The following is a 27,906-nucleotide window of genomic DNA, read 5'->3' as shown; positions in this document are numbered from 1 at the left end:
GTTCTCATCACACCTTCATGGGGTGAGGAAAACAACTCTGGCTCGAAGTCACCCCATCTTTGCAAGTAAGTCCAATTTTACAAATGCTTGAGTGCAACAGAAATTAAAATCATTAATGGAATTTAATAACAGTTCTTGCATGATTAGGTATCTGTAGGATAAGATTCATAAGGGCTGATGATAGAATGACAATAACAGCTTTTTGATGAATGATACATTCCTTTACATACTTGGTGAGTTCACCACTGACGTGTTTGTAAGAGTCAGAGCAGACAGACCCAAAGCAGCAGAGCATTGGTGGTACTCCAGCAATCACAAGATTGACTGAACAGGTTTGTGCATCATCCCAGGCACTATTCAAGGGGGAGAGCAGTCAGGGCTGCAGCAGTTCAGTCAGGGCCTGATCATCTCCAGCACCTTTATCCTGAGGAGCAAACCCTGGGACAGTGACAGTTTTCCTGCCACATGTTCAGTTTACAGGAGTTCTTTCATCAGTGAACCATAATATCAGTATGTTAATCTATTATTAACATGGAATCTGCTTGCTAACAAAAATGTTTAACTTTCTCTTATTTTTCAAATTAATTAAAAAAATTCTAAAAACCCTTCTTAATTGATTGTGAATGAATTAATCATTCCTTTTGTTTAGTTAATGGGTGACATAAAAAGAAAATCTTATTAACACATTCATCTTTGTAATATAATTTCTGTAATTTTCCATGGAAAAATTGGCAAATGCCAAAGACTTCAGAAGTTTTATTTGATGTAAAGGCATCAGTCACAAGGCCTGAAAAAGAGTTATGGCTACCAGTGCCATAAATCAATACAGAATGGAGAGATGATAAATGGTTTCCTGGCTTGACTGAAGTACAAGTAAAATCAGATGGGCAATGTGTCACCTAATGTCTGATCTCCCCAGACCGAAACTCTTCTTGTTCTGGGTAATCCAGAATACACTTTTAATTCAAATGGTGCTGCTCACAGGCTGCAGGCAATCAAACACTGGAGCACAACTGCAGTGGGTACCTGCAGGTCACTGTGCAGGGCAGCTGGGAAGGGAGCTGAAGGCAGCAAAATGAAAATATTAGAGTGGAGGAAACAGCAAACACAGAATATGATGAATTGTACGAGTCAGCTGCAGCAATAAAGCAAAGGAGGTCATAGTGAAAACTAAGATTACAGCTACCAGCACTGAATAATGCAGCACTAAAGAGATGAAACTTCTCAACTCCAGAATGCAGGAGGTGGGATTCAGGGGGAAAAAAAGTAAGAGAAAACCTTGATAGCTCAGCTCAATCAACTTAACAATAATGGCAAAAATCTCTCAAAGGAAAAGCTGATCCACTGGGACAGGCATGGTCTTCATATTCTTTAATTAGCATTTAATTACATACCCAGAAGCATTTCTAGAGTATCAGAAAAGTGAAAGAAAAAGTCTGCTTTAAAGTGAATGTGTGATTGTCACCAGCAGAGATTGCTGTTTCATGAACTGTTAATCTCAGTTCAACGTTGAGGCTAATTTGGGGAGCAGACTCAATTAGCTGACAGTTCACAACTGTAACACTCACAGGGAAATCCTGAGATGCTTTTCTGAGCTCCCTGACTTTCTGCAGTGGGCTCAAGACAGGGTCTATCTCTGTCCATCTGTCTGTCTCTCTCCCCTTCCCTTCCTCCCTCTAACAAAAGTAGGCAGAGATTTTATTTGCAGGCCAAGTCCTTTACTTTAGAGAATGTGATTGATTATAATTCTGTGAATTCTGAGTTATGACTCATAACATGTCTTTTTTGCCTTGAAGCTCAAGTATGGGTACTGTTAGCTGTTTAAAAATATCAACTTTCAAAAAAATAAATACAAATGAAAAATAATTAAGGTCATAGACATCACAGTTGCTAATGAACCTTAGAAAACGTGACCCATAGCTCTGTGACTCAGGTTTAAAAGACAATTACAAACAAAGGAACTGTAGTCTTTAATAAATACTCAGAAATCCTTAGGGTGTGACTCATGGTTATTCAGTGTGAACATTGGTGATACTGCTATGCCAATTCATTAGTATTTATTTTATTTTAATTCCCAGAAACTAATCATGGAGCAGGGCACCTCATGCTGGGCACTCTCAAGCCCATGGCCAAAGAGATGAGGTCTAGTGAAGTCCCTGATGCTGTGGCCCAGCCTGGCAGTGTCCTCACCACCAGGAGCCATGAAATTCTGTTCTTCTCTCTTCATTACGTTGAAACATGGTCTGAAACGTTCGGATCATGGGTCACATTTATCCTCTCTGATACTGAAAAGTAGAATACATCCCTTTGAACCATTCCAAGCAAAGACAGTGCAAAAATAAATCTGAAAGCCTTTTGTTCCTGCCCTGAATTTGTTTGTAGTCACAGATGGCCAAACCTGCCTATCAGCAAGACAGGACAACGTGCCTGGAGCTGGCAAAGTATGTTCTGTGTGTTCCTGGAATGTGGGCATGGATGGGGCAGGCTGAGGAGGATCCCCAGCACGGAGCAGACTGTGCTGAGCTGTGAGTCAGGGAAGGATGAGCTCAAGGTCAGCTCTCATTAGGAACGCTGGCAATGGAACTGCTGCTTCTTTCTGCTGCTTCCTGACAGGCAGGTTTTTCCCTGGGGAAGAGAACATGGAACTGCATAAAGCATTTACTCTGACATAATTTGTTAACATATTCTTGCCTCTTTAACAAACAAACTGTCCTGATAGTTTTGTAAATATTGCATTGCAGGCACAAAACCAGATTTTCAGGGTTGGCCATGTATCTCTAATCTCTGTCCCTGCAGGGCTTCGTGCTAATGATGATTTGTTGTTTGGAGTTTAATTAAGAAAAAAGTTAAGCTTTACTTACTTGTGTTCTTACAATTAAATGCAAATAGGTTTAAAAGAACCTGCTTAGGTATGCAAAGCTGAATAATACTGACAATCCAATAAAAACAATATGTATAAAAAGGCAGCTTAACTCCAAAACAAGGCAGAGGTGACAAGCTACACAACAGGCTGGTTTGTGTTGGTTTATAGGGAGTGAAGTGGTGATTAATAAGTAACTTTAAATCTCCTTCAAAATAATAGATGCTAAATAGTTTTCTGTCTCAATCAACTCTCCTCCTGGCCATATGAACAGATAACTGTTCCTGTTGCCACAGGTCTTTTTTTTTTTTGACGTTTTCACCGATTCTGGTGGGTTTGAACATTTCCTTTAGTTCATTTTTTCTTAAGCAATTCTGGGTTTGTTTTTCACTGCATGTTGGACCTGCTTATACATCCAGACCATCATTTTTGACCTGATCCTGGGCAAGTGCAGTCTGAATACACATTCTGCCTTTGTATCTGTCCTGAGTCACGATACCAGCACATTATCCTACACACAAATGCATACACATGCAAATTTCTCATTATGAAAGTAATGAGAACTAGATGAAAATAAAGCACAGTTTTAATATTCATTAAATTAATCATATGAAAGCCTTGCATTAGCAATTCAGTCACATGGAGAAGTGTTATCTTAAGCAGTTCTTTAGGGGCACCTCAGGGTTTCCAGCCCAATTTTGTGTCCATTCTCAGCAGTGCTGGGAGTGGCTGTCAGTGATGGCACTTGGTTGCTACCAAAGCTTTGGGAGATTTTCTGAGTATCAAGAGACCATTTTGGTGCAGAGGAATCAAATACAATTTGCTATTGTGTGTTAGTCTGTCTGAATGTTTTCTCTGAATGTGAAAGGGAAAATGTGTCTGATCCACCAGGAGAGTAATTTGGTTCATTTCCTGTATGAAATAGAGTGAAATTAGTTCTGAGACGTAGTTTTTGCAATGATTTTCCTGCTCTGTGCTCACAAATTTGTGCTAAGGTTAAGGGACTTGTGAGAGTGAAAAGATATTGATGTGAATGGGAGATTCCACGTTTTTGCTCTGGTGAGAGTCTATTTCTAATTATTGCTGCAGATTTTACCTCCATTTTATGATTCGGGAGTCACAACTGGTACACACCAGACCACAACATCAGAATGTGTTTTATCAATTTAACTATAAATGAGCCAGAGCATCAATAAGAATAAAAGAAATGCTGCAGGTACATTTTACTTGGTGTGATTTGTGATGAGGAATAATTATGACCATTTCACTCGTGCAGCTGTTTCACTAAGAAAAACTTCATTTGCCTCCCTACAGCTTGGAGACAGGATGCTGCCAGCCTTGGGTAGGCCCAGGGATTTCTGACAGGTGACACACTTGTCACTGACCACTGAACCAAGAGCAGGCTGGAGAATGTGCAGCCTGGATGGCAGGAGATGACTTACTGAGGAGAGCTGAGCCTGGGAAATAACTCTGGATTGAGTGACCCTGATTTAATTCAGTTTAAAATTAATAGAAAAAGAAACCAAATGGGTTACTAATTACCTTTTTTTAATTATTTCAAAAGGGCAAGCTTTGAGAAATTAAGGGAGCTTGTCAGAGAATTCAACTGTGCTGAAGAGCTCCAACCCTTGGGTGTCAACGAGGCTTGATGGTTTTGAGGTTGCTGTGGTTAATCAAAACTGCAGACCTTCCCAGAGTTGTCTTTACAAACTTCTGAATTCCTTCCAGGAAATGCTTTTAAACCTACTGGGTGGATGACTGCTCAAGCCAAGCACGTTACAGAGAGCCTGTAGGGAGCGGAGAGACAGATTGATCAGCAAACAAATCCGAATCAGGAGTCAGAAAGCTTATGGAAAAAGGTAAGAACTGGCCAAAAGAAAGTACTCTGGCAAAATTAAAACAATTAAACCTGGTAAAATAAAAGCAAATAATGGAAGATTCATGCAGTAAAATTAAAGATAATCCCTAGCTCCAATGGAAAATACCTTGCTTGTTTTTTCAATGCAATGTTGAACTGGAAGAGGAGACAGGTCATGATACAAATAGTCAGAAAAGCCCTGAAAAGTTGCTGCACTGGGGCAAAAATTAAGGTTAATTTTTAAAGACTAAAAGACTTAGTGCATGACATGGTCTGTGGTGGGAATTTCTAATAGATGTGCTGCTTTAGAGATTGATTTCTAGTTTCCTTTAATGTTGTGATCCATGGCACAGATCTGTGCAGTGGCCATCTAAACATTCCAACAGGGATTTATTCCTCATCCTATCCTGAACTGTTTAATTCCCCTGTAATCTAGTGATCACAGGTTTTCAGTGTGATATTCCTCAGGGTTCTTGCAGCTTGTCCTCTCATTTCTGGGGACCTGTTTCAAGGGCATTACAGCTACTTCAGGAAGGGAAAGACCAGTCAGACTCCAAGGTGTTCTTGATTGTGTGCTCCAGTCAAGAGTTCCAACATCTACCTGTTTATCACTTTGATTCTTGGTGCTCATGGATTACATTTAACCTTCTCTCCTAACTCTCTGTGTGGATGGCACAGAATGTTCTAAATTTAGTATCATTTTACAATGTTCTTAAACACTTAGGTTTTTATATGTTGTGTATAGAAAACCTCTCCTTCTTTTCTTTCTGCCATGAAGATGGAGTAGGAATTGGTCTGTGAAATGTGCTGGTTGCAGTACTGTGGTAACTTCTGGAAATGTTTCCTGACCAGGGGCAGGTCAGGGTGAAAATGCTGCTCCTGACTGGGCACACTTGGCTTTGTACCCTTCCACTGAGAGCTGCTTTCCTCCCTGTTCCCATTTGGAGCCACAGAAAAGATGCCTGCTCTGACATATTAGAAAAGAGAATGCTCTAGACATGGGGTTATGGTTAACGAGATAAACTGTTGTTAAATTAAGGCAGAATTGAAACCTTTGTAATAATTCCAAGCCTATGTTATGTAGGAAGTGTTCTGGATTTGTTGGTGCTTTTCTTAGCTGCAGGAGAGATTTGTGTGGGCATCTGGGGATTTGTTTGCTCCTGTAGTAGAGCTGGTGAATGGAGTATTCCTGTCCATTTCTTCAGCATAATCCTGAAGGGCTCCTAAAATGGGAATTCCAGTTAATCAGGTTGGGTTTGGGACACAGAAGGCCAGAAAGAGTGTTTTTGTGTCTTGTGTGTCAGGAAAGGTGGGAACAGGAAATGCAGCAGTATGGATGTACCTCTGCTCTGAAGTCAGTAAAGGAAATATGTGAAATAACATAATGCCCTCCAAAAGCACAAAAGCAGTAGGCAGATCTTCAAGGAGCTTCTTGCTTCCTCTGAGTGATCCTGAAAGCTTCCGGAAGCTCAGTGGGATTCATCACATCCTTCTCCTGCCAAAGCAAAAGATTCACGTCAGTTTATGTAATAATATGATAATATTGTGCTCATTAAAAATAGATTGTTACCAAAAACATCTCTTAGAAAACAGTCTGTACAGCCTGAGTGCTTTTCATGACATTATTGAAGAATTTTTGCAAACTCAGATTTTATTTTTAAAGCAGTTGGGATTGTTCCACAGCAAAAGTGAACTAACCTTATAAGTCAAAATAAAAAGTTATCCTGGAATTAGTATTTTATAATATAAAACTTTTCCAGAAAAAATATTTTTAATTTGAGCTTTTTTGATATAGAGATGAAATTTCTTGGTCAATTAACCATCACTGATGAACAGACAAAGAATTCCTTGAGCAAATTCATGCATAACATGTTGGTGTTTAATTCACTGCAGCCCCAAGGCACAGCAGAGAGGGGATGGAGCCATCTGGGAAAGGGGTGAGGGGGGAGTTATCTCCTGAGGGAATTCCATCCTGCCCAGGATCAGTGGCTGGTGGATAAGAGGCTTGTCAGCCCCGTGTGATCCCACCATTGAGCACCTTTGGGCACTGCTGATTTCTGAGGGACTGAGCACTGAAAGGGAACTCAGCTCCACCTCCTGCCATGTCAGCAGTGCAGGAGCAGGACCAGCTTCTGTCCCTCTGTCCCTGGGGGCAGAACTGAAGATCTGGGAGGCCAAACAACACCAGTCCTGTGCCTTTCCTTCCCATCTTTGACCACCACTCCTCTCACAGACAAATGGGACATGAAGTCCAGGGCAGTGGAAGGTCTTCCCTCCCTGCCTGGACTGACTTCACCTTCTGACCCAACTCAAAGCTGTTCTACAACTGAAGTTGAGTGCCCAGACACAAAACTGAATTTAAGTGCCCAGACACAAAAGCACTTCAGCGTTGGTGAGAATGGAAGGGCACGGAGCTATGAAATAATTAGACTGATCAGGCCAAGGTCAAAAGGTACATTTGGAAATAAACTCTGCCTATTTTTTGTATTTCAAATTAAAATAAAATAATGGATTAGAAAAATTGAAACTCAGTAGTACTTTTGGTACCTCTTGCACAAACTGGCTAACTGGAATTCAGTTCTTAAATCCAAAATGAAGCAGCCAGAGCCTCAGAAGACAGTGATTAAGACATTAAAAGGAAATGTTCCACCATTAATATTCTGAAGTGTGCTCAATCTCACGTCTTACTGCAGCATCTGCTTCCAAAATGAGTAATGATGCAAAAGAAAGGGGAAGAAGAAGAAAAAAAAGCTAAAGCAATTTTTTTATAAATACTGAAGCTTAAAGAAAGAGTCATCTTGAGGAAATTGAGAGGTTAAATCAAATATTAATCCTTAAGCAAGCAAGACATCCTAAAATGGGCTGAGTAGTAAGAAAAATGGTTATAACTCGGGGTGAAGGATGGGTGAAGACTTCTATGGTAAAGGTGATCAGAAGCCAGCAGCCATCCTGCTTTGCAAAGATGCTTTTCTTTGTTGGCTTCAGCCAGTTATTGCTGGACTGGCATCAGTGTTAATGCTGAGAACTCAAATCTCCATCTGTTTTCAGTAGCAGAGGAATCTGCCCTTAGTGCTTTCACAGGCTCAGTTTGTTGCATTTCAGAATGTATATGACATTGCAGGGGTATGTTTTGCATTTAATGTATTTTAGATTGTGTTTTCACCTTTTTTACTTCTCTTAAAAACTGCCTCAACATCTTTTTAGTCAGATCTCTGTGACTTTTCTATCCCCTGCCTCTATCACATCAGGTTGCCATGGCAATGATATGAAAATGTTCAGAATCACAAGACATTCATGAATCATTCGAGCCAGGTTTCTGAAATTTAAGTTAAAACAAGTAACTTAGAGGTGACCCTGATGCCTGTGTCTCACCTGAGCTCAGTTCCCAGGAGCTGGGCTGGTGTCTGTGTACAGGTGTGTGCACACCCTGGTGTCTGTGTACAGGTATGTGCACACTGGTGTCTGTGTACAGGTATGTGCACACTGGTGTCTGTGTACAGGTGTGCACACCCTGGTGTCTGTGTACAGGTGTGTGCACACCCTGGTGTCTGTGTACAGGTGTGTGCACACTGGTGTCTGTGTACAGGTGTGCACACCCTGGTGTCTGTGTACAGGTATGTGCACACTGGTGTCTGTGTACAGGTATGTGCACCCTGGTGTCTGTGTACAGGTATGTGCACCCTGGTGTCTGTGTACAGGTATGTGCACACTGGTGTCTGTGTACAGGTATGTGCACCCTGGTGTCTGTGTACAGGTATGTGCACACTGGTGTCTGTGTACAGGTGTGCACACCCTGGTGTCTGTGTACAGGTGTGTGCACACCCTGGTGTCTGTGTACAGGTGTGTGCACACTGGTGTCTGTGTACAGGTATGTGCACACTGGTGTCTGTGTACAGGTGTGCACACCCTGGTGTCTGTGTACAGGTGTGTGCACACTGGTGTCTGTGTACAGGTATGTGCACCCTGGTGTCTGTGTACAGGTATGTGCACCCTGGTGTCTGTGTACAGGTATGTGCACACTGGTGTCTGTGTACAGGTATGTGCACACTGGTGTCTGTGTATGCAGTGGCACACCCAGGAGCCAGCTCAGGTCTGCAGGTGCCTGCACAGCTCCATCAGAGAGTTCTGGAAACCAGCAGTGAGAACAAACACGACTGACTCGTGAATTGCTGCATTTTTCCCAAGCCAAGGTCAAACCCAGCACTTTAAACACACACAGAACCTCAACTGAAGTATTTTGTCAGGGCAGGCCCAAGAAAAGAGGCAAAAGCACGAGATGTGGAGACTGTCCCTGGCAGCAGCTCCCAGGCTGGGCAGTGCCAGTTTTATCAGCTCCCAGGCTGGGCAGTGCCAGTCTCATCAGCTCTCCTGACAGAGGAGACGACAGCCACCACTGCCATAATATTACAGAACATTATCTCCTTGAAGGGATAGAAGCATAACCCTGATATATTTGGGCAAGTATTGAGCTAAAATTGTCCAGAGCAGCTGGAGATGCCTTCAATTCCAGTGATTGGGAGGCTGTAAATGCATTGCTATTTTGTCTCCTCAGTGCAAATGGGTTGTTTTTTAACAACCCCAGAGCTGCTGGAGCTGATGTTTTTAAAATTAGGACAATTTTTTGTTATCATCTTGAAAAACAGGTTCAAGATCCCACCTGGATGAAAACTTAGGCCGGGGTCCCAAGTTCTGGGAATGCTGGAACCCAAGATATTTAATGTTACTTTTCTTCCTTGGGCCATTTTGGTGGATAAAGAGCTGTTGTGTTATACTTCAGCGTTCCTGCACATCACCTACAACTGACCTGGATTTGCAGGGGCTATTTGATTTGTTTTTTGACTTAAAAGTTACTCTTGATTCTGTAATCTCATATTTCCTTAGACCCCATCGAACACCTTTGTACATTCTGACACAGTGAGGGACAGACACAGTTACATCATTTCCCATTTTGCTTGTGCCACATGGCTTCAATCATTCATTCAGAGATCCCTGAATTCAGATAACATAGAACTGAGACTGGGCCACTAGGTGTTTTCCATAAAATTTGGATTTTGCTACTCTGCTCTATATGGAGACACTTCCACTGATTTTCATTATTTCTGCACAATATTGATAAGAGTAATTAACTGAAGAAGGTGCTGCCCCCAGTTCTGGCTCTCTCCTGTTTGAATGCAGAGATGTAACTAATAGAAGAAGCTTTTAAGTTTACTATCTAGTCATTATATTACTAATAAACCAATTATTTACTAATAAACTCATGATAAACATACCACTATTATTAACTTCCAGTTCTATCGCTCTTCACTCCATTATTAATCACAAAAAAAATGTTACAGAGTTACAGTTCTAATAGTATTACTTTATATAGATATGCTCTACTCTCTCTTTTTTTTTAAATTTATATATATTAGATTTAAATCCACTTAAATCCATGTTAGATTTGCATACAGAAATAGCAGATATAGTCCACCTGTCCATGTCAGGTACACTCTGCAGGACACCATTCACCAGCTGTGTGCCCTCATGTCTGTGAGCATATGGGTAAAGAATTAAAAAAAGGAGTATTTTTGACTCATAGAATAGAGGACTATATCTACTTATGTAATGAATATTTTTGTCAAAGCCTGTTGAAGTATTTTTCTGTCCTGCACCAATTTCTCAGTGATTTTCATTCTTCATCAAACTCTCCCAGTGTTTGTTTGCTTCTTCCCTTTGGCTGAAGCTCTGAACTTGCCTGTGGATCTTTCTCAGCTTCAGTATTCCCACAGTCATTTGGGATCTACTTCTTAGATTCTTCAGATGTTTTAGTAAATTTTTAATATTTCAGACTTTTAAAAATAATGAAAAATTTAACTTTTAGAAATCTGTAACACTCACTACTCTTTCCCTGCATCTTCAGATTTCATTATTTTCCATATTCCAATCCTCTCCTGGTTCAAAACAGATTCTTCCTTCTCATCAAATCTTTGAGGCTTTGGTGGAAGTTTGCAGAACTCTGCAAGAATCCTTTCCATATGTTTTGCCTTTTCCTTTTCCCCTTGTGGATGTTGTGTTCAGCCCTGAACTGGTGCAGAATCCACCTCTGCAGCCAGGAAATGTGTCCTGGTATTAATGTACAGTAACATACAGAATGCTGCTAAAATTGGGCACAATGAATGAAGGCATAGGAAGTGTTAATTTTTAAAAAGTATTAAAATTTGACTCTTCTGATCATTCAGAAGAAAAGAGCCAAGGAACAGAACTGCAGTATTATCTAGAGAGCTGTAACAAAGTTAGCTGAGCATGCAACAGTTAGAAATATAGAAACTGTGGGGAGTTGGAAGTGTACACTTTCCATTTCTTTTTATCATGATACAACACCAATGTTTCAAATGAGCTGCTTAGTTTAAATTTTCACTAAAAGCCTGTAGTAAGCCTCTTGCTTCTTTACAATTAAGTTGCTTTTAGGAATGTACAATGAAGAAAAGAGTTTTTCTAATTTGTAAGTACCTCTTTCTAATCATTTCCATGTTAAAGAGAAAATAGTTTTATCAGCCTGAATTTCACCTAATTTTCAGAGACAAGTTACCCAGCAGACTGTGCATATTTCCAGTATTGAGAAGCAGGATGCTAAAAATGACAGGCAATCAATGTTGCCTGGAACCTTTTCACTGGGGGAGGATCTAACTTTGTGCAGAATGTGCTGAGTGCCAAGCCACAGAAATTTGGCTGGAGAACAAAGGTTGCTTTAAAAAGGAAGCCCTACCATAAATATATGTCTTTCTGTTTGTATTTATAAGATTTAACAATATAGACAGTGATCTGCTTTTGTTTCAGCCAAGAAAGAGGAACAAAAGTCAGAATAGTAATATTGCTCAAAAGTTTTGCTGGGTGCATTGCAAAGCTTTAATTCTCTGACAAGGCTTTAAGGGTCTGATCCAAGCACATTGAATTGAATAAAGAAGATACTTTAATGTTCATATGCAATTCAAAAATCACAGGATCAATTCACAATAAGAATCAAAGATTCTTTTAGATGTTTCAAGCAACCTCTCCCTGTCCCCATGTCCCCCTTTCTCTCTATGCTTTAAACTCTCTGCTTTTTTTGCCTTTTTTTTCCCTCTCTTTTTTTTTTTTTAATGCAGTCTGATGATTCATAGTGGGGACTAAGAATATATTTTATTCCTTTTTAAAATGACAGCACGGGATTCTGAAACCTGGCCTTGCTGAGAATGGTGCACTTGAGCAGAATTTAAAAGCTCCTGCAGATCTTTGTAGGATGTACTGTGAAGGCTTTTTTGATGCTTTGGTTTTTTTGAATCCCACAGCCTCAAATGATCTCATTTTGTTATGGTCAGATATGATTAAATTCACTTATTGTTATGGAAGATTAGGATAAAGCACAAATGCAAATGAACTGCTGTCTGTCTTTCTTTATTTCTGAACTCAAGTGGAGATAGATGTGTTAAGTAAAACTGCCTTGCTTTTTTGTTTGTTGGTTTTCACCTTCCTGAGCTTAATGAGGAGCTGTTTTATGGAGCTACACTTACTGCCACCACACCATTGCAATGCACACTTTTTGTACTCAGTATTTTAAACTGAAAGCCCTGGGCTTCCTGGGATATTGGAGCACTAATTCATCATACTCTGTGTGCATTGATTGGAAAATAAGATCCTAAGGAGCTTTAGAAAGTGAAGGGTCTTTGGTTCAAGCATCTGTGCTGCTGTTCCCCCAGTCACCACATTCCTGAGGAGCTTGTCCAGTCACCTTTCTTCAAACTTGGGGTATAATGGCACATTTAGGCTCCTGAAGGTGCCGTGGCCTGTTGCACTGTGTCCCCCACTTTCCCCTCCCTGTTCTGTCCCAGCAGCTCTGTTGTGTGGCACCCAGAATTAAAACCCTGTGATTAATGGGATCGTTGGGATGCACTGAGTGCTTGGCAGGAAGGGGGAGTTCAAGAGGAGACAATCAGATTTTCATAAACAATTTTTTCCCCTCAGATTAGGGTTATTTTTATTCCACTGCTTCTGCTGAAGGGTAAATAATGAAATGAGCAGCTTGTGCTGTAGCAGGGAGATTCTGTGTTGCCTTTGTGTCTCTTTAGTCCTCTTTCAAATGCCACTATGTCTGAATGTCACAGGTAGGATCCTCTTATGAAATGCCACTTCAGCAATTATCATTTGCAGAGAAGGAAGTGCAGAGAAGATGAGAACTGCAAATCAGTTTGGCTTTGTGTTCTAATTAAGATTTTGATCAAACATCCATCTATCTTTCCTGATCCCTGCTGCTAAATAGAGAGGTGGAGAAAGCCTTGATGTGAATATGGGGAAAGGAACTTCCCCTGTAGGTTACAGAAAGGAACAGGCCTTGTGCTGCAGGAGAACTGTGCCCCCTGAAATGCAAGGCTGCTGTCTTTTGATTTAAATTCTGTCTTTTTTCTTACAATATAAACTCATGTTTTGAAAATGGCATCATACATAAGATCATACAAAGGAAAGTTTAAGGTGAAGGAGAGGCTATGATTTTTTTCCAAATTAAACTAGAGATGTTGCAAATGCTTGTCTTAGTGGAAGAAAGAGAATAAAATGAGAGAAGATTAAATTCAAGATAGCAGTTACAGAATGTGTGCTCAATCAACTTAGCTGTGAAGGAAGAGGTTCATGGCCTTTACACCAATTAAAAAGAGTTTGAATCTTAATGAAGCCATTGAACATCCTGTGCAATGCAAAAGGCACTGTTTGGTTGTACAACCACATGTTAGCTGTTTGTAGGCTCTGAGCTAATTTTGCCCATGACTGTACAGAGTAAAAACCAGCTGCTGTGTCCTAGAAGGCACAAGAACAGGTGATGCTGGAAGGGAATGCACATTTTGTTGTGTTGGGTCACTGAGAGTTACAGCTGTGGCCTGTCCTGTTGGTTTAGAGAGTTATTACTGACCTGGACTGGAGGCTGAGGTCACCAGACTCCAAAATCTCCAAACTGAAGCTTTGAGACTTCCTTTTGGCAGCTGAAAGGAGTCAATGAGAACCTCAGAGTGCTGTCCTTGTAAGTGAAGACCTGAACCTGTGCTCATGTCTGTGGAATCTGCAGGGATGGAGGAGGGAGAGTTTTCTCTGTCCCAGGCCATTCTGTAGGAAGGGCAAAGCAAAGCCCCCAAGTGTGGTACCAAGGCACAGCTTCCAAGGGCTGTTCAGGCTGGAGCAGGCCAAGGGTGCTCAGGGGGTTTGACTCCTGGGATTTTTGAACTCAGCCATTTCTGAAGATCAGGGCTCGTATCAGTGGTGTTGTTTAAGTCCTTTTTACAGCAGTGCAGAAAAAAAGTGGACAAGTTTAGCTCTTGTTTACCCAGAGATGAAAGCAGGAGCTCTATTGATGTTGGCAGTGCCATAAACTGATTAGAGAAGGATGCTCCATTTGTCAGTTCTTAGAGAGGCAGAGGGCAGATCTGTCTTAGTCACAGGCTGGGTGGCTCATGTGACTAAAAGCACAGCACATTAGAATATTCACCCTCGTAGAGATTTTCTGTTTCCTGGACTGGTTTTACTGCTGAGCTGTATTTAGGATGCATTTTACTGGGTATTCATGAGTATCTGTTGATGTGCATGAGGGGGTTGCCCAAGTACTACATTTGAATTAGTTAGGAAATTGTTATCTATCATTTTGATAACTCTGAACAAACAACAGAATTATAAAAACTACTTAAAACTTATTCATATGTCAAATCCAATGAATGCTAGAGGTTAAACAATAATAAAAGGGTTGTTTACATGATTTATGAGGTAGGCTATTAATCTGCAAATAAAAGTGTTTCCACTGGGAGGATTTATTGTCTATTGTGTTGTGCAATAAATCGGAGTGATATTAATCTAAAAAGATTTGAAGTTAATACAGGCTCGTTGCTTGTTGGAGAGTATTTATAGCAAATAACATGCCATTTATTAAAAACTTTAAATAATGCTTCTGTACTATGAAATTCAAATGATATCTAATGTTTAAACCACATTACTATCAATTAATATCAGTAATTTAGATTTCAAAAACCATGGGAGCAAATGTCACTAAGTAACAATAGCAATGACCACCTTTGCAAAGATATTTCATTCCACCTTATATGCAGATTACAGCACCCTGTGATGATCTGCTGTTCTCTGCCTTCTGAAGGGGAGATGTGCTTTCAATAGCAGATAATTCAAGCATTTCCTTGAAGTGGTCATTTTTCAGCATCAGTCAGTGGGACTTGGCTGAGTTTTTCTAAGCGAGATAATGGTTTAAATTTAATGATGTGCTGAAGAGTCTCTGGAATTATATATCTAATTCCTGTTGGAGTACTGAGTATTCTCACATAATAACTAACTGGGCTTTTACATTCTGCATGAGCAGCCAGTTGCTCCTGTATATATCAAATACACAAAGACAATGCTTTTAAAACTCTGACAATACTCTCATTTGGACTATGTGGCTGATTTGGTAAGAGATTAATTGAAAATTGAAACAGACATAAAAAGAATTCCTATTTTAAAACATTGCTCTTGACAGAGTCAAAACCATGAAATGTCAGTTTGGCTCCTTGAATTACATCAACTAGTATCCTTACTTAAAAAAGGAATTGCACTGCATTAAACTAGAGATAGAGGCATTTTATCCTTGCAACAAGTTTCTACCCATGGCATATCTACAAACATGGCAGAACTTCATGAATAATAAGGAAGATTTGCTTTAAATTTCAGGGTACTGGGTACACAAAGCAATTATTTCATCCCTTCATTGCAGTATAAGCTGCAGTGATAGCAAACTCACCTTAACACCATATGAATATGAAATGTGTTCCAGCCCTATTCTAGTTGAAAAGTTGAAAAGTTTTGTACGGGAACTTCATGTAGTTTTGGGGTTTTTTTATACATTAAGTGAATAATTTTCCTGGAGCTGAAAATGAATGGACTGACAAAAGTTCCCAATAACATTTCAGGTCCTGGATGAAGTGTGTTCTATCCTGACTCCCTGTAAAGCCTGGCTGGAGTCTCTATCGTGCTGGTTTAGGCTCTTGGCTCATGTCCCAAAGAGTCCAATGTGTGTCCCAGTTGGTGCCATTAAGGTGTGGTCAGTGTGAAACTGGAATGTGATTCCTCAGGGGACACCTGCACTGTCAGCCTGGCTCTTTGCTTTCTCCTAAGATCTACCCACCTACTGTTATAGAGCCTAATTTGCCCCTGGGTGTCCTCCTGAACCCCAAATCTGTCCATGGGGGGCAGGACACAGTTGTCCCCAAGGCTCCAGGGTTGTCCCAGCAAGGCTGAACACACTGCTCGTGGCACTTGGGCTCCCCCTGCCCCGAGTTCTCCTGCCCCAAAGAGCCACCCTAAACAAATACCTTTACAGGCTACAATGTGGAACCCTCAAAAGTTTAGCCAGTTGAACCAAATAAAAGAATACAAAAATAATTCTGTTTAGCTGGGCCCCAGGGATGCCCTGGGATATGTACAGCCACAGCCAGGTCTTTGGACACTGATGGCTCTGGGCAAGGGGAGCAGCACGGTGGGCTGGATAAACCAGAGCCCTTCAAACTTACAACTGGATCCCCTTGTCTCAAATCCTCCTGTTGGAAAGAGAGCAGTGAACTCTCTGCTGCAGTCACACAGTGGTGACAGCACGAGCAAACTGTTCAACAACCTGAACCTGCCACTCAACTCAATTCCAGAGGACTGAGAGAGAATCAGGAGTTATTTGGTCAGGGGAGAAGAGGCTCGAGACGTGCTTTTGAATTACTCAGGGATTAAGCAAAGAAGACACTGACAGTTTTGATGTCTGATGGAGAAAGTGTTCCAAAGGAGAGCAGTTAGAGTATCAGAGACAGATGGACAGAAAATGCCAGTAAGAGGGTGTTAAAGTAAGTGAGGAGCATTAGGGGAAAATGCAGTTGTTAGGAGGCTGGAGACAGATGACAACTGCTGAATTTTGAATAGTCCATGAAGAAGAAAAGCCTGAAGACTGTACAAGGGTTAATGACATGGATATAAAACCTGAAATGATGTTGTAGAAATCCTATTGCCAGAGCCTCTAAAACTGACCGTTATATTTCCATGAGAACACTGTTTGAAATGCACAGGAGGGCTGAAAGAAAAAATTGGATTTCTTGCTAGATGTAGAGTAGTATATGAGAAATATCAGCTGATAATTACAGTGTGTGCCAAGTATAAACAATGCTATAGTAGTGAAATGAAATCAGTTAAAGTCAGTGGGACTGTGTTGGGTCAGATTCAGGCCCCAAAATTCCAGCTGCATTCCAGATCTCATCTTGGAATATTCTAGAAACCTAAGAAAAGCCAGCTTTATTGGACTGTAACTTACATCAAAGATTCTTATGTGGAAATTTCTAAATGATTCAAAAAGTAAATGTAATGCTTTTTAAGTTATAAAAGATTCCAAGATGTGATTCTAGTCACATAAGTCTGCAGAGTATGAGACTGGAATAAATTAAGCTGAATGAAAGGGAAATAGAAAGAATGGTCCAGATTGATTGATATCCTAGAGATTTGCCTTGTTCCCAGCAGCCATTCCCACAAGGCTGAGCCTGCAAGGCTGCTGTGAGTGATGTCTGTTCCTGCTCCTGCACCGGGCAGAGCACACAGCCCATCCTACCTGAGGCTGCTTTTCAAGTGCTGTTAGCCAGGCTGATGTAAGGCAGCCACAGTGCCACACAATTACACACTTTTTCTCCAGTAAATTTGGGGTGAAATCCAGCTAGCATGGAAATTACTGTGGCAATCTCAGGTTTATGTACAGAAAAACCAGGCTGGAAGCATGACCGATACTGTGGCAGGATGAGGAACTTCTTTGGACTCCTAATATATTTTATACTCATTAGCCAATATTCACAGTCTTTAGCACTTGCCAGGTTCAGAGTTAGGATGTGTAGGAATACTGCCTTTAAACTCTTGGTCTAAAATCCGGGTAGTTTTGGAGTTCCTCTAGAGTTAGGAGTTCATCCACAGCAAGGTCTGGTGTTCCCCCTTCTTTCTCTCTGTGCCACTGATTTTATACATTGCTCCTCAGGAACGCAGAGTTTTCCTTGCCCAGTTTCTGTCTCCCGCTTCAGTGCTGACATTAGAGGCTGAGATAGTTGGTGTCACCATAGCTAAGGTGAGCTGGGTGACCAGACTGGTTCATTTTGGTTCTGAGTGTCCAGAGCTTCCCTTGTGTTCCTCAGGTGCTGCAGCTCAGCATCCCATGGAGAGAAAACGCCTGGCTGGAGTTTGGGAACTCCAAACTTTGGTGTCTGGAAGCACAGTGCTGTCAGTGAGCACTGAGAGGGTTGTTGGAAGGTCCAGTGTTCCTGTCACTGCTCCACTGAGTGTGGAACACAAAGGGCATTTTCCCTGCTCTGCTGCAGTCTGAGGGCACAGCGGGCACCCCGGGCAGCAGCAGGGCCTGCAGGGCCCTCAGGAGCCACGGTTCTGCTCCATTTTCAGAGCCCTTATCTGCAGAGTGGTTCTGCAAAACTTTCAGGATAATTCTGTTAGATCATTAGATCCTCCATCCACTTTCTACTTCCTCTGTAGTAACACTTCTGAAAGAGATCTCTGTGCTTGTTCAGCAGGTGGAGATGGTCACTCCTTTCTTTCAAAACTGTGCAGGAAAGCAGACACATAAACAGGTACTTCTTGTGCACTGAGGCCATGATGCCTTTCCTCTCGGCTACATTTACTCAAGTAGGCTCAGAAAAAATTTTATCAGTGTACTTCCGTTCTGAAAACTTTCCTTTAATGATTTTTTGACATTTCTTATGGAGTTATCTGAAGAAATGTTACAGGATGTGTGAAAGCCAGCTGGCAGTTTCTTGTTATCAGACAACTTCTACTTTTTAGCAAATTCTTCGCTTCAGGGCCTCATTCTTTTCAAGTTTAAGAAGCAGAGGATTTCTTATTTCCCTCTTAATGTGACCTGAAGTAAACAGTAGATAGAAGTGTAACTGAGGATTTTGCTCTTTTAGATTTAATAGATACGTGTCAAGATCTGGTTGGATATTGGATTTCAATTCCAGAATTTCCTTCATGCTTAAATTACAGAAAGACTTCCTTCAAAATAAGCTTATTGAAACAGTTGCATACAAAATATTTAAGTTGAAGGAAAGCTCTGACATAATCCTCTGTTAAAAGCTGATGAATTTATTGTGTTTTTATGAAACACTTAGGGTCTGTCTAAAAACAGTGCATAGCAGTTTGGTGAGAGAACCTGCAGCCTCCCCATGTCTTCAGGAATGAAGTGCCCACAATGTAAAGAGTTCCCCATATATGAGATATAAGACCTTCTTCCTCCTTTGTATTCTTTCTAGTGCTTCTAATGAAATCTTTGGCATAGGATTCCTGCACAGACAGGGGTTGGAAAGATTTCCATCTCTATTTCATTTAGAGCTGATGGGATATTTGCATAAAATAACGAATTATATTCTCTTCTTTGGAGACTGGTATAAAACTGGCCATACCACAGGATGGGAAGAGCTGACTCACTACTCTAATTATAAATCTAAGGCCTAATTAACCCTCCATGACTAAATTAAATTGCAAAATAAAAAGAATAGACAGAAGCCTTTGGACAAAGATTTAAAGACCACTAGAATATCAAGTATAACATATATTCTGGAGGCTGTTTTTGAATGTGCCATGGATGGAGCTGTGCTGTGTTTGCAAATGATACATGAACACTGGTTTGGGAAACAGGCATTCAGAGCTGCAATGGGGCAAACACTGTCCCCACTAAGTGCAGTACTGCAAGGAGCTCTAAATTTATACCAAAACCCTTTCCTGCAGCATTGCATCAGATAAAAATTGGTATATTCATTATTTGAAATTCAAATGGATTCATCCTATTTTTTATTTTACTGGAGGACAAACCTCACAGAATATCTGATTATCTGATTCCTGCCAGCTGTTTTTTCTAAGTTGAATAAAACTGCCTTGTATAACAGACAACATGTTTGGGGACTGGGCAACAAAATCCCATTTCCCTCACTGGAGCTGAATCGGCTTCATGAGTCCAAACTGCACTGAAATTTTCCATCTGTCAAAAAAAGCAAATAGACCAGATTCTGAATGGCTGAATGGAAGGCAGTGTGTGGCATATTTTTATTTGTATCTCTTCCAGTAGATCCTTAATTTAAGATTTCATTGTGTCTTTGAAATAAGGTTATGAATAGATTAATAATGGGCTGAACAGTTCCCTCACTGGTCTTCTCTCCAAGTTTTCATTTCCAGAGATTAAGACTGAGCAAACACCAAAGATGGAATTTCCAGCCACTGCCTCTGTCCTCAATTACTTTGGTGGATGTTCTGCATGATTCCCCCTGATAATTTGTTCTAGGACTGCCAGACACTGGAGATTTTGCCAGTAACCAACTCATGTGAGGACAGCTCAGGAAAAAATCCAAACAGGCTCCCATTCACATTGTTAGTGCTTGACTTTTTGGGAGTTCTTTAAGAGTCAGATATTGAGAGGAAAGGATCAAATATTAACTTGCTATTCTGAATCAATACAAAGCTTTTGTAGTATTGCAGGTTCTGTTTTAAGTGTGTTAATGCCTACAAAGAGCCAGCTTCTGCTGCAATGATTTGCCTAAAATCTGTGATTCTGCTTTCCCTGGATAACGAGTTTAAATGAAATATTGAAGTTTTTAGTAATAACTGTGCAGAGGTAGAATGAGGTAAATTTTGGGCTGCTGATTTCTTTTAAAAAATCTTCCTATTAAAAAAACATGTTTCCACAAGAAGTGTCAAAATCAGATGACTTTTACAGAGACTGGTTACTGAAATGAATCTGGACCTTGCCCAGGGCTGTAGCCATTCCCCTGTCAGAGGTGGCAGAGGATGCTCCTCAGCTGTGGTTGGGACTTCAACAATCTCATTCTAGAACTCCCTGGTTACTTCAGCTTCAGTATTAAACTGCTGTGCTGCTCAATGTCTCTGAAAGTCAAGCTAATGATAAAAATAAATAATTTTAATACAGGCATAATTATTATTAATAACATTATTACTTAAGAACTAACTCATCTGTAGCTTCAACATACCATTAAACCCTGCTGAGTTAATTAAGTTATTATTCTTAGTGTTGGAAAAATTTGTGCTTCGTTTCTGTTGGATCTTCTATTATAGATTATGGTTTAAAAATGGTGTTTGAGGAATGGAAAAAATACATAATTTCTGATATGAAATATCAATGCATTAATAAAACCATTATTAATACATTTATGTAGATTGAAAGATATGACTGAAGTAGTGTCTATTTAAAATGGAAAACCCAATTAGAACAGATGCCCATACTCATTATTTTATTGAATTTATTTTTTTTATATGATACTTGATGTTTATAAGTTTTAGATTAATGGCATATAGACTGACCAAGCAAAAAACCTTCCCTTCTGAAATTATTGTAATTTAAACAGATGTTCTTACCTTCTAAACTGAAAATTTCACTGATAATGTGACAAATTGTCATCTTAGCTGGACAATATCATTAGATCTGATTCATCACCCTCTGCATTTGGGGTAAATTCTTATCTCCTAAACTGGTGTTCCTGATGGGTTTGGCAGTCCTGCTGACTGACACCTCCAGGATTTGGTATTTAATAAATGGTGTTTCCTGAAGGCTGCCCAGGAACTGCCTGTCTGCAGAGCTGGGCACAGCACAGGTCAGAGCTGGGCTGGCAGGGACTCCAAACCTTTGGGACAGTGGATGTTCCTGTCCCAGGTGTCCCTGCACGGCCCAGCCCTGGAGCCAGCACTGAGTCCCCAAGAGGTTCACAGGGACTGCAGGAGTCTGCATCCCTTGGACAGTTCTGATCAGACCCAGGAGCTGCAGGAGTCTGAATTCCTTGGACAGTTCTGATCAGACCCAGGAGCTGCAGGAGTCTGAATTCCTTGGACAGTTCTGACCAGCCCCAGGTTCCAGCCCCAGGTCAGGGCAGCAGGCTCTGTGCAGGGCTGATGCTGGGGGGCCTTCCCAGGGTAAGGTGGAAATCCAACATTACTGTTCCTGATCCTTGGAGCCCTGTGGCATATGAGCACCTGCACAGATACTCCATCAGATTCTAGGTCTATCCAACACAAAAAACTGTTACTCCAGGTACTTGTAGGTACTTGTAGTACCTGTAGGTGCAGGCACTCATAGTACTGTAGGTCCTTGTAGGTACATACATGTACTGGCTTCAACTGCATCAACTGGTTTTGAAATCTTGGTGCTTATGAAAAGCCACTGATTTATTTTTTATTGTGCTCTCAGCATCTTCTCAGCACATTTGCTTAATGAACTAAGAGCTCATTCTTAAATTAGAATGAGGCTTAGAGAAAGGTCAAGAGTATTTGGGAGTGAGAACTCAGGAGGTCTGTGATGTGGAATCTGGGGTAGATGAGGGGTCTGAGGACCTGAGATCCAGTGTCAGAATCCAGTCTGGAGGAGGTTGTTTTGCAGGCACAGTGACTGATGTGATGCTGGTAAGAGCATGTCAAACCAGTGCCTGCTCTGCCTTCTGCTGCTTTAATTCCTGTTTTATCATCAAGGGTGGGGACAAGAATGTCTCAGGTTCTTGCAGTCTCAGGTGATTTACCGAGGACAGTAAATCTCTCAGGACCTTTTGGGGTTGTTGTCAACAGCCAAAATACCAATGTCTTTCTTAAGAAAGAACTTAAACCAATGTAGCTCTTACATGAACACTGGGGTTTTCACTGCAGGAAACTCATCCTTGTAAAAATTGCTGTTTTTCTCCCACAAGCAAATGCTGAAAATGTTACTTGGTGTCTTTTATTTAAAACACACAAAAGAAGTGAAAGTTCCTCAAAAGGAAAAAGTTAGACCAGATTTTCCAGACAACTCTGCATTTTGTTTTCAGCATCTCAGCATCCCAGCTAAGTTTCCATGCAGATATCAAACATGGAACATTAATTGAGATCCAGCATCTCCCAGCTGGGCAGCGTGTAGGAGCAGCTTTACAACTCTACCCACAGCATGTTCACTTCCAGGGAAAATTTGCTTCCAGTGTTCCATGCCAAGCATTTTGGGGAGTGTGAGCCACAGAACTCCCAAAACATGGGCTGCCTTGAGCTGAGGAGCTGCCTGGCTCAGGGGACAGGGCAGAGTACACTGCTCTTAGTTACTTATTTGGCTGTAAATAAGGGCAGAATTTTTCACTGATCTCAGCCTGAGTTTTGCCAGATTGTGCAAGTCTTTGTAAAGAAAAAACGAAAATGAATTCTGATTGCTTGATTAGGCAAAAAGTATATAGAAATTATTCTGGGCTCTTTCTTTTCTTTGATATTCTTGATGATTAAAAAGGTTGGGGCCAAATAATATTCACAGTTCAAGGGAATTTTGTAACTTGATATTTATTGGGCATATACACAATTGACTGGCTGTTTCTGCTGAGGAAGTGAAAATGTGTATCTTTATTTATCATGAAAGAAAGATGTACTTGGCTTTAACCTTTCATTGTCATATCTGAAGGGGTCATTCAGGAAGGTTGTTGGGCAGGATATAGAGAACACCTGGGAAGGACAGGACTCAAATGCAAGTCTTTCCTTGATCTTTTGGTTCATTCAGAAAATGGAAAAAACTTTCTTTTTTTCCTACCTTATGAGTCACTTATTTTATTAAAAAAAAAAAAAAAGGATATTTACTATTGGAATAACAGTGGCTATTGCAGTTTGAAAGTCTTTTGCATCGAGTTTCACACACCTGAATTGTAACAGGGGAAATCAGAAAGGGAGAATTCAAACAGGTGGTTCCAATGAACCATTAAGGCCACCTGAGTAAGGAGTGGGAGGGTGGTGGGCTCCTTAAAAAGCAAGCAAACCAAGTGAAAAGCTTCCACTGAGTTTGGAAAGTTCAGGAGGAACAGAGAGGGAAACCAAAAAAAAAAAAAGCGAAGGTGGTTTTTTTTTTTTGCATTAAAGAGAAAAAAATATGTCAGTAAGGCACTGCAAGAAATATTAATATCACAGGGTGGAAGAATTGATTAACAGGAGCTGTGTGTGGTCTAATGTTTGTCTTCCTGGAAGATGCTTCATCTGCTGGACAGGTAAGGCTGCTCTAACAGTTTTTTGGGGAATTGTGGTCCAGACTGTTCAGAATGACTTTGCTGGTTTCTGTTTGGAAGCAGAGTTCAGAGCAGCTCCGTTACCCCGAGCTGTAGGTTGGTGTCAGCTGGAAATGTAGGGCTGAAGTTGTTGGAATGGTTGTGTTCTAGGGAGGATCTCTTGATTTTTGGATAGGAAAATAATTTAGAGGTTACCTGAAGTGTTTGGCTCAAGCTGCAAGTTAGTGGTGGAGGTTGAGTGGTGGTGGGTTTCTGAGTCTGTGCACTTGCAACTCTTACCTGCACTTTTAATGTACAACAAACTGAGCATTTTGCTCACTGTGTTCAGAAAAAAAAGCATGAAAAGATAGGACTATGGTTATAATTCAGTTGTACTGCTTATAGATTGCAGAGCCCAGAATTTACCTTTCAGAAGTTCTCAACAAATGTAATAACACTGTATCTGTACGAGCAGTGGCTGTGCTGACTTGTCCTGCTTTTCATATTTTTTTACATGTATGTGATATTTTGTGACACATGCAGAACATAAATATTTTCTTTAATGGATATTTGATCTGTGGGAATTAGGCTTGATTTGGTTTGTAGACTCTTTGATGGGTTTTTTTGGCTTTGTATGAACTTAGAGTCCAGAGTAGTAGTCCAGAAATGCTGTTGTTGTCTTATATTTGGAGAATATAACTCTTTCCTCACTTGTAGCTTATTAGCTTAAAGACTGCTTATTATTTGCAAACTTCTAAAGTACAGTTTATATTATGAATGTGTTTAAATGGGAGCTATAGTACAGGCATGTGCAGATAGTAGTCCCTTTGGACTGTTTTATTTTCTCAGGATATTTAAAAAAACAAAAATAAAAAACAAACCCAGGTATTTGTGTTATTTCAGTAAACCAGAAGCAAGCTGAATATTAGAGGTCAAATTTGGCTCCCCTGAACCAAATGTTAAGAATTAACCTTTAAAACTCTTCCCTGTAACCCCATCCCTGGGCTGTGGGAGACCCCTGCATGCTGGATTTACCTTTAGGTAAATTACTGATCCAGCAGTTTTCTTGCTGGTTTTCTACATGAGTTTGTTTGCATATTAAAATGATAAATATTTTACTTTAAAAGATATTTTCATTGTATCACATGTATTCATGCCAATGAAATCAATTCTTTGGAGGCCACTGGTGTTTTTCTTCTAAACAAGAAAACGCTTTCATGGGTATCTGAATAGCAGCTGAAATAAAATGAAACATGTTTGGCTGATTCTACACCACTTTATTCACCATGACAACCAGTCCATTTCTATTCTATTGCACCAGACCTTTTCTAACCTCTATTCATCATAGCATTGTTCAAAGTGAGTTTATATTTATATATATCTACACACACAGGTGTGTTTTATAATAGCACTTAGTACCAAAGCAGAGCCTTGTGGGCATCCAGAGCTGTGAACCCAGACCAAGTTTTATGGGATGAGTGTCTGCTGGAATGGGAGGTTATTGAGACTCAGGGCAGGGTAAAGGGTCTCACCAGTTGATCTGTGGAGGTCTGGAAATGAGGCTGTCATTCAAAACCTGTGCTGAAGTTTGGCATTTTAAATACTTTCAGTGTCTCCTGTGGGTGTGGAGAAAAGCGAGTTTGGGAAGGGGAGTAAAAGGCAATGGGATTGTCTTGGGTTACAGTGGCACCTCTGGAAAACTCAAGGCAGAAACCAGTTAGTCATTCCACTGGATGAATTATCTGCCTTTTCCTTGGTTGGTTGGTAAAGGGTAATCAGTAAATACTGACAAGATACACTGAGAGTGAATATGGAGACTTCTCAAAACCAGTTAAACTGTATCTCATAAGAAGTCCTAAGTATCTGCAATGTTGATGTAATTTCAAAAATGGTGTTGTTAGGTGATTTTATGTGCTTTGAAGACAGTAGGATGATTTTTCTGAGACTCAGTTGATATTTTTTCTTCCTTTTCTTAAGTGAATTTCCTACTAATTAAATTAATGTGATGGTTAGCTGGCAGTCATTTTTTTCTTGCCAGATAAAAAGATATAACACTTCTTTCAAATAATGGACAGAACAATTGCTACAACAAAACAAATAAATTCCAAACCTCCCTTTGGGGGCTGGTGCTGAGCCCACATGGGACATCAGCCCAGCTTTGCTGCCTGGCTGGAATTTTGGGAGCTGAGGTTATTAATTATGATCCCAGGGCAGTAACAAACCACTGTGTGTGCTGGGGAAACCTCCTGCCTGTAAAGTGCCAACCCTCAGGGTGCTCCTCTGCAGGCACCTGAACCAGCAGAACTGGGAACAGGATCCCTTTCTGTGGGAGCTGTTTGGACTTTGGCCAGAGTCAGTGGGATTTCAGTGTTTGTCCACGGGTCAGTCCCTTACGTGATGTGATTTTTGATGCACTAGTCTTGCAGTTTCTTGATATTGAGTTCCTTTTGCTTCTCTTGGGAAGTAACATATTTTCCTATCAGTGAGTTTTGCTCTATAAATAACCTGCCTTTTCTTTGACATCATCTAATGCTGCTGCTTCTGGTTCTGCATTGGGCACCACACTAAGTAATCCATTCCCACTTGGAAGTTAATAGCCTAAAGATATGTTATGCCTGATATATTATTCATTCTTAGTCATCACTTACCCAAACAAGTAGCTTGTGGTGGTTTCTATTTTTATTTTTTAACCCTCCTTTAATCCTTTCAAAAAAAAGTTGTTCTTTATTTTCCAGCTTACTTCATTTTCTCTTTCCTTCAAACTCCCTCTAGTTTTTCCATGTCTTTCTTATTGTACACTGCCAAAAGTAATTGAAATGTCTTCTAGAGTTATTTAAGAGAGTGCTCTTTGATTTGTGAGAGGCAGTTGGAAATAATCTTTTTGCTTGTTTTGAGACATATTACATGGCAAACAGATGCTAAATTTGCTATCTGCCACTATTGTAGACTTTCATCTTGCAATATATCTGCTTTTACTGAATATAAACACTGAAAATTATTTCCCTTTCAGGGTTATTACCTTACATTTTTCTATAGTGACTCTTATTTATGTATTTCTTTGTAGAGGTCTCATTGGAGCTCTATTCTAAGGTATAAAATCAGATTTATTTTTTTTTTGAATGATCAATACGTCAGTAAAAAATTAAAAAGTCTGAGTCCTTAGGCAAATTCATAAAAGGCAAATTCACCTGTGGCTATAAAATCATGGTCTGAATGCATTTCCACTCAGGAATTGCTGCACAATCAATACACACAGAGAATGTACCAGAGATGAATCATTCCTTTATTGCCTTGTTATTTATGCTCTTTATCAGATCTTATTGACTCAGGTGAAACCAAGGTCTCACTCTTTTCTGACTATTAAGTTCCTTGCAATATAAATATAAATATAAATTCATCTGGCTACATTATGGTGATACAATGGTATTAATCCCTAAATATGAAAAGGGATTAGGAGTGGGAGAGCTGAGCTACTGAGTCCATGTTACTTTTTGTTGAAAAAGTGAGAGAAGATGATTAATAGTGGTTATTGTCACTCAATCTGTGAGATTCTAAAGGTGTCTAAGAAGCAGAATTTATTAAGTCTGGTGTCCATATTGGCCAATAGGTAGAACTAATGGGCAGGGAGATGAGTACAAAAGAAAGGGAGAGTTGGCAAAAACCTGTGAGCTGTTATTGAGGAAGTGCACATGGAAGATCCAGCTGACCCAGTCTGTTTGGAGTCCTGAAATATGTCCTACAAAGTTCTTCCCAACAGAATCTCTTGCTGAACTGCCACAAGACCAGAAGAGTGAGGCCATGAAAGGCCTGGCTGTGGCAGGAGAGAGCAGCCTGGAAAGCTGCTGTGAGTGCCTGCTCTGTGTGTGCCCACCCCAAACCAACCCTCTGCTGCACTCATCCCTTGGCTGCAGGTGCAAGATGGGTGCACTTAGATGGCACTGACTGGTATTTATCACACAGTGCTCTGAAGGTTGGCAGTGGCTCCTGCTTTAAACTGGGGCTGTGCTGTAAAACACCAGCTCAGAGGTTTCAGGAGGGCAGTAAAATGAAATGGAAAATGGGAGGTTCAAGGGGAGTAAATTAGACTTGGGAAATGCCAGTACAGCAGATAAACTGCCATTGGGACTTTAAACCCTGAGACAATTGTGCAT

The 27,906-nt window shown here is 40.5% G+C and overlaps 1 long non-coding RNA gene across 1 annotated transcript; it reads left to right on the top strand.

Moving 5' to 3' along the window:
• LOC116794460 lies at positions 1 to 23,746 on the top strand. Its single transcript, XR_004359809.1, has 3 exons — positions 1 to 65; positions 4,589 to 4,719; positions 23,682 to 23,746. It is a non-coding gene; the product is annotated as an uncharacterized LOC116794460 (long non-coding RNA).
• The last annotated feature ends 4,160 nt before the right edge of the window (positions 23,747 to 27,906 follow it).

This window comes from Chiroxiphia lanceolata, chromosome 15, assembly GCF_009829145.1.
Source record: "Chiroxiphia lanceolata isolate bChiLan1 chromosome 15, bChiLan1.pri, whole genome shotgun sequence".
Taxonomy (NCBI): Eukaryota; Metazoa; Chordata; class Aves; order Passeriformes; family Pipridae; genus Chiroxiphia; species Chiroxiphia lanceolata.
Note: the sequence above shows the minus strand (reverse complement) of the source record. Positions and strands in the feature narration are given on the sequence as shown.